The following is a 6,978-nucleotide window of genomic DNA, read 5'->3' as shown; positions in this document are numbered from 1 at the left end:
AAATAGTTACCTCAATTCTTGTTGAAAAATACACAGCCAATACAAGGCAAACTGCATGTTTTCAGCCGTTAATAAAAAGAAGCGCAAGCAAATGAGTAGCTTTCAGATTAATCCAAATCGTTTTAGTTTCTGTGCTGCAGTTTCACCACTCCCACAGAGTAATTGGTACACATGCTTTATAATGAAAGCAAAGTTCGGGTCATAATTAGAATGGGAGGAGACAAAAAAAAACCCCACTATGCTAGTCAAAGTATAATTTTGCTGTTTTGTTTTAGAGTGGAGGAGATGTAGGGGGACAAAGAGGGAGGAAAAGGACTTTTGGGAGGGAGGGAAAGTAGAAAGATGTGTTCTACAAATACTTAAAAGTTTATCTACATTTTACGTGATCTAGATGTTCAGACCAGGAAGCAAAAGAACTTCTAAGAGAGTGATTTATGGAAAGATTATCACGTCTCACAAGCAGAACAAATTATGGTGCCAATTTTTCTCTCAGTTACTGTGGTGTAAAGGCCACAGACTGATCAATTTGTTTTGCTGTAAATGAGATCTGAATTTGGTCCTGTGCAAAGACACTGGGGGATTTTATAAGAGAATTAAAACAGTTACGTATATTTACTTTTGGCTACTTGTCACACAACAGTACGTGCATTAATAAAGATCAGGCTGTAGTATGAGTCCTCTGAAATAAAGCTGCGAGTTGAAAATATAAATATGAGACAGTACTGAACTCCTGCTTCCCCAGCAATGTCCAAAGCAAAGAACATAGCTTAACTAGTTAAGCAATTGTTGCTGAAACAGTCACTTCAATATAGGAATTGCCATGCTAGATGAAATCAATGGTACATCTACCAATGACAGAATATTTTTATATACGCCTATTATCTTTCCTCTTATCTGTTTCCTCTCTGAACAATCTAATCCCAATCTATTTAATCTCTCACTTTATATGAAATCTTCACACAGTTCAAGATTTTAAAATCAATTTTAAATATTCAGAAAGGGACAATTCATAAATGACCAACTGGAAATTAATAATGTATATACTTATAAGTATCACTGCTGATTGAGTGAATAGGATTATGCCTACAAATCCTATTTAGTGTCTCATGATTAATTATCCCGTAGGACAGCATTGCATGTTTCATCTAGGATTATTAGTAGCACCAGTAGGTGCTAGATGCAAAAAGTGTTACTTATACTAAGTATCAGACACTGGTAGCACATCTAGCCTCAAATGCTAGCAATATGGAAGTCAAAAGCACACTTGGCATCTGAAGTTTCAGCACTTCTGGCATTAACTGTAGAAACAGCTGTCTAAGGGTGCACATAAGAGTATGTGAAGGTATAATGAGAAATAATAATACTGAGCCACATTCTCAGATGATGTAAATTAGTTTAGATGTACTGGCTTTAAAAGTTTGTAAAACTGAGGATATGGCCCAGTAGAATGACAATCTAATTTAGTCGGGGGGGGGGGGGGGGGGGGCGCAGAGCTAGATACCAAGTACACTGTGGAGTATTCAAAGGGAGATGTAGAAGTCCTGTTAGGACATAATTCTGCATTTTCACAGGGCAGTGGATGAACTACATGTGACCTAGCTAGAACCTTCCCATCTCTAATTCATGGGTTTCTATTCTAGGTTGGGGAAGGGAAGACTCTGAGGTGAGTGGACATGAGAAAGAGGAGTAGATTAAAGAGGATTAAATAGGGTCTAAGGAAGAATGACAAAGAACAGGAAAGCAGAGTGAAAAAGGAAGCAGCACAAAGAAGAAATAGGAAGGGAGATAGAAGAGATGACAGAACTGGAGAGAGGCAGATACAAAGAAATAAAGAGGCAAAATGTGGCCCATGAGAGACAACATCCGCGTTGTTAGTAACAGGCCAGAAGTTCTGCGGCCTTCAGAAAGCCACCTCAGACAACAGAAGGAGCAGAAGCACAGAGGAAAGGATGATTCATCTAGCCTAAAACAAAATAAAAAATGGTGCAAATTTTTAAAACTTTTAAAACAATAACTTCTTTTTCTAGTCAATAGGAGGGTTCTGCTTTCTTGTGACAAGTTCCTGATTCAAAGCCTACACAATGCAAAGCAAATGTTAGAGCCACAAAATGATTCGTTTCATTAGGCTGGAGCTGTTTGTAATGAGCTTATTTTATTTTAGGAGGCAGTAAATTATTAAATAATTGATTTAATTATAAATAACTCGACCATATGTTACTATCAGGTCTGCTCGGCAGTTCACTGACATATAGCTTGATTGGTATATTTAAAGATGACCTGCAAATCAGTTTACCAAATCAACATCTACTTAAACTCATAATAAATTCAGAGGGCAAAATTATGGCTCCCCCAGCAGGCATACACTACTGTGATTTTGGAGGAAACATGAGGAGTTTGCAAAGGGGGCACAGGGCAGCACTTAACACAGTTCTAGCTTTTTAGAAACATAATAACCTCACGGACTGGCTAATGGGAGCAATCACTACGTTACCAGTTTAAGTTGATGGAAACACACAGCACTGCAAATCAGATATGTAATGACTATGGCCTAGCAAACCCGATACATTTCTGACACTTGCTGAAAGACTCTGGAACTATAAACCAATGACTGGCTAAGTGATTCTGTATTAAAAATTGTGCTTCATTAAAAGAGGATTTAAAACTCTTTGAACCTTCATTTCACAATAATACCATTTCAATAAGAAGATCAAACTTGATTTCCCAATATCACTGACACTCTAAAGTGTCCTTCAAAGATTTTCACCAGTCAAACCAATACAAAACCATTTCTATTTGACATTTTTTTAAAGTTATTTTCACTTTTTGTTTTGGGGACCCCATAAACTTAAGGGAATGTTTAATACTGAATTACAATTTGTACATTTGGGCAAAATTTTATAAAGTACACCAAAACAATTATTTTTCATATAGTGTAGATTTTTGTCACGGAAGCCAAATGAGCACTGCATCTTCACAGACCTCCTCCATTCTCCATCAATGCTTATAAGCTTCAGAAGGGTAGCCAAGTTAGTCTGTAACAGGAAAAAAACTTAAAAAACAACAAATAGTCTTGCAGCACCTTAGAGACTAACAAAACATGCAGATGGTATCATGAACTTGTGGGTTGTGCCCATGAAAGCTCATGATACCATCTACATGTTTTCTTAGTCTCTAAGGTACTGAAAGACTATTTGTTTTTTAAATTTCATCAATGCTTATAGATGGTACCATGAGCTTTCTTGGACACAGCCCACTTCTTCAGATGACCAGAGTTTTGAGTTTAGGATGTGCAGACCCAAAATAAATAGGGGAGAAGGAAGTGGGGGGGAGGGGAGGGAAGAAAAAAAGGAGGGGGGCAGGAAACAAGGAGCAGAGGGTATGGAAATATCAAAGGGAAAAACAGGAAGACAGAACTGGGAATCAGTAAGCACCTGAAGATTGGGAAGTTAAAACGAAGCAGATAAGAATCAAAGTCAATAGATAGTACCCTTCCTAACACAGGAATCTACACAAAGAGCTGTTTGCACCTACATTGAATGTTATGTTGATAGTGTCCCAACCATCCCACATCACAATTGAGGCCATTAGCATGAGAACTTAACTTCTCCCCAATTTATTTTGGGTCTGCACATCCTAAACTCAAAACCCCGGTCATCTGAAGAAGTGGGCTGTGCCCACGAAAGCTCATGATACCATCTACATGTTTTGTTAGTCTATAAAGTGCTACCAGACCATTTGCTGTTTTTAAATTTATCCTGTACAGACTAACTCAGCTACCCCCTGAAGCTTATTAATGCTCATGTTGCTCTTTTCCAGACAGATTCCCTAAATAATCTCTCACCCGAGCTTTCTCTGTGCTTCAACGTCAATCTATTGCTCTTCTGCACCCTCAACCTTCCAATTAATCTTGTAAGGTTGACCAGGAAGAGACCCACTGAAAGAGTCCCAATAACAGTCAGTTGGACAAGGGTTCCTCTCTGGTAAACAACAGAAGATTCTCCAGACAGAGATAGTGTCTGTTCCTTAGAGGAATTTAAAGTTCTGCTTCACACTCAGCTTTGCTGGTAAGCAAAGGTGCCAACCATGAATATTCTGGTACTCAAGCACCCACCAGAAAAAAAAAAGTGTGGGTGCTCAGCATTTGCAAGCCAACAGTAGGTGGCAGGAGCACATACACCGCACACAGTGAAGCCAGAAAGCAGAAAGACTTAACTGAGAAGTCAGCACCTGTGCTAGCAAGCCTCCTTCTCCACATAGAGAATTTCCCCTGTTGAACCAAGGAGAAGTTTTGCGCCAATGAATTTGATCAGTTCTGATGGACTGGAATTTAACAATAAAACATCCTTTCAACTGCTATACATAACCCCACACAATGCGTACAACCAGTGCCTAAAAACCACAGTAAAATACAACCTTCCCTCTCTACACTCAGAATATTTTCTGTAGAAGCAAGACATTATAGTCCTTTAAAAGTAAAAGTATGTCTGTTGGTAAAATCTTAATCATATGTGACCAGAGATGCATATGAATGTGATTTTCAAGAACTTGGTATTATGTTATTTAGCTGGAAAGACTTGTACACCAAGGTTTGTCTGGATGTCATTGTTGCCTTAGCTGCTAATTCTCTGAATTTTCAGTAAGTGCAGTGATAATAAACGTACTAAAAAACCTTAAGTTAAGCAATTTCTGTATGTGTATGTGTTACGTTTATGCATAACTTCCACTAATAGTACTGACAAAGAAGGAAAGCCAGCACTTATCAACCTTCTTAAATCCTAAATGGTAAGCAGCGCTTATTAGAATTTGGCTGATAAATATATAAAGTATACAGGGAAATTACTCTGGCATCATGTTTAAAAGAGACTTTTCCTAAGGACAACAGAGAATTTCCTTTGGTTTTCCCCAGGTATACACCCACTTACACATTGTATGCTTGAGGAGAGACAACACTATAAAAACTGTTGAGAAAGTAGCATTCTGTGGATTGTGTCATGGATATACAGTAAGAGACATCTCACATGTATGATTTTTTTGGTTACTGGTATCTGCCCAGTGGCATGCTGCATGCTAACAGTGATACAGGAGACTACGGATGAATTAGCATTGTCAAAGGGTATATATTACATACTCTCACTTCTCTGATCTACATGCCAAATTTAAAATTTCTTTTAAATTATGGTTTTAATCACCAATGTGAATACATTAGTATCCCGTTAAGGTATGTCTAGACTACATGGCTCTGTCGTCAGAGCCATGTAGATTAGTTTACTAGACATACCCAAATGAAGCGGGGATTTAAATCACCACTTCATTTAAATTAAAATGGCTGCCGCGCTGTGCCGATCAGTCTGGACGCTCCATGGTCAACATCAAAGGCATTTATCAACCTTCCCAGTATGCCTTGTGGGATGAGGTTCATTGGGGAGGTCGACAAATGCCTTTGATGTCAACCGTGGAGCGTCCAGACTACAGCGCTGTGCCGCCAAACAGCTGATCGGCACAGTTAGGCAGCCATTTTAAATTAAATGAAGCGGCGATTATTTAAATCGCCACTTCATTTGGGTATGTCTAGTAAACTAATCTACATGGCTCTGGCGACAGAGCCAAGTAGTCTAGACATACCCTTAGTGTTTTAACCCCGGTCTATATTATAGAATTTCTTTGCTGTAACTATGCTGCTCAGGGCATGAGTTATACTGACTTAAGTACAGATGTTGAGCTTTTCCCACTGACACAGTTACCATCTCTTGCTGATGTAGAGTTATTAAACTGATGGGAGAGAGCTTGGAGTGGCTATACTATTGCAAATAGAATAAAATTAAATTAAATAAAAGTTATTTATTAGTTCCCATAATAGAAGAACTAGAGGACACCAAATGAAATTAATGGGTAGCAGGTTTAAAACTAATAAAATAAAGTTCTTTTTCACACAGCACATAGTCAACCTGTGGAACTCCTTGCCACAGGAGGCTGTGAAGGCTAGGACTCTAACAGGCTGTGTCTACACTGGCATGAATTTCCGGAAATGCTTAAAATGGAATACTATTCCATTTTCAGTTTTTCCGGAAAAGGAGCGCCTACATTGGCAGGCTGCTTTTCCGGAAAAACCCTTTTTCCGGAAAAGTGTCTGTGGCCAATGTAGACGCGCTTTTCCGGAAAAGAGCCCCGATCACCATTTTTGCGATCGGGGCTTTTTTCCGGAAAAGACTACTGGGCTGTCTACACTGGCCCTTTTCCGGAACAGTGTTCCGGAATAAGGACTTATGCCCGAGCGGGAGCAGAATAGTTTTTCCGGAATAGTAGCTGATTTTGTACAGTAGAGCATCGTTGCTTTTCCGGAAATTCAAGGGCCAGTGTAGACAGCTCGCTGCTTATTCCGGAAAAGCGGCTGATTTTCCGGAATAAGTGGCCCAGTGTAGACACAGCCACAGAGTTTAAAGAGAAGCTAGATAATTTCATGGAGGTTAGGTCCATAAAAGGCTATTAGCCAGGGGATAGAAATGGTGTCCCTGGCCTCTGTTTGTCAGAGGCTGGAGATGGATGGCACAAGACAAATCGCTTGATCATTGTCTTCAGTCCAACCCCTCTGGGGCACCTGGCGCTGGCCACTGTTCATCAGACAGACTACTGAACTAGATGGACCTTTGGTCTGACCCAGTACGACCATTCTTATGTTCTTAAGTTTGTAGCGTAGACCTGCCCTTACTACCCTCACTTTCATCCTCCTCCATGCATCCTCCCAGTGTTGTTAACTCCTCCAGATAGCCTGGTCTTTACCTCAATCACAAGCTCTTATGTGAAGTGAATGTGGGCAAAATTTTAAAAGTTACCAAAGTAATTTAGGAATCTATATCTATGTTGACCATCCATCCCGTATTTTCTGGGACAGTCCTGATTTTTAATCTCCTGTCCTGGTGTCCCGAGGCAGCAGTGAAATGTCCCAGAAAGCCCAGAGTCTCCAAAGACAGCTAGAAGCCT

The 6,978-nt window shown here is 39.7% G+C and overlaps 1 protein-coding gene across 15 annotated transcripts in view; it reads right to left on the bottom strand.

Moving 5' to 3' along the window:
• The window catches only part of LOC112545341 (uncharacterized), a 233,204-nt gene that overhangs the window by 54,645 nt on the left and 171,581 nt on the right, over nucleotides 1-6,978 (bottom strand). The window lies entirely within an intron of this gene.

Source organism: Pelodiscus sinensis, chromosome 1 (genome assembly GCF_052426305.1).
Source record: "Pelodiscus sinensis isolate ZL-2025 chromosome 1, ASM5242630v1, whole genome shotgun sequence".
NCBI lineage: Eukaryota > Metazoa > Chordata > Testudines > Trionychidae > Pelodiscus > Pelodiscus sinensis.
Note: the sequence above shows the minus strand (reverse complement) of the source record. Positions and strands in the feature narration are given on the sequence as shown.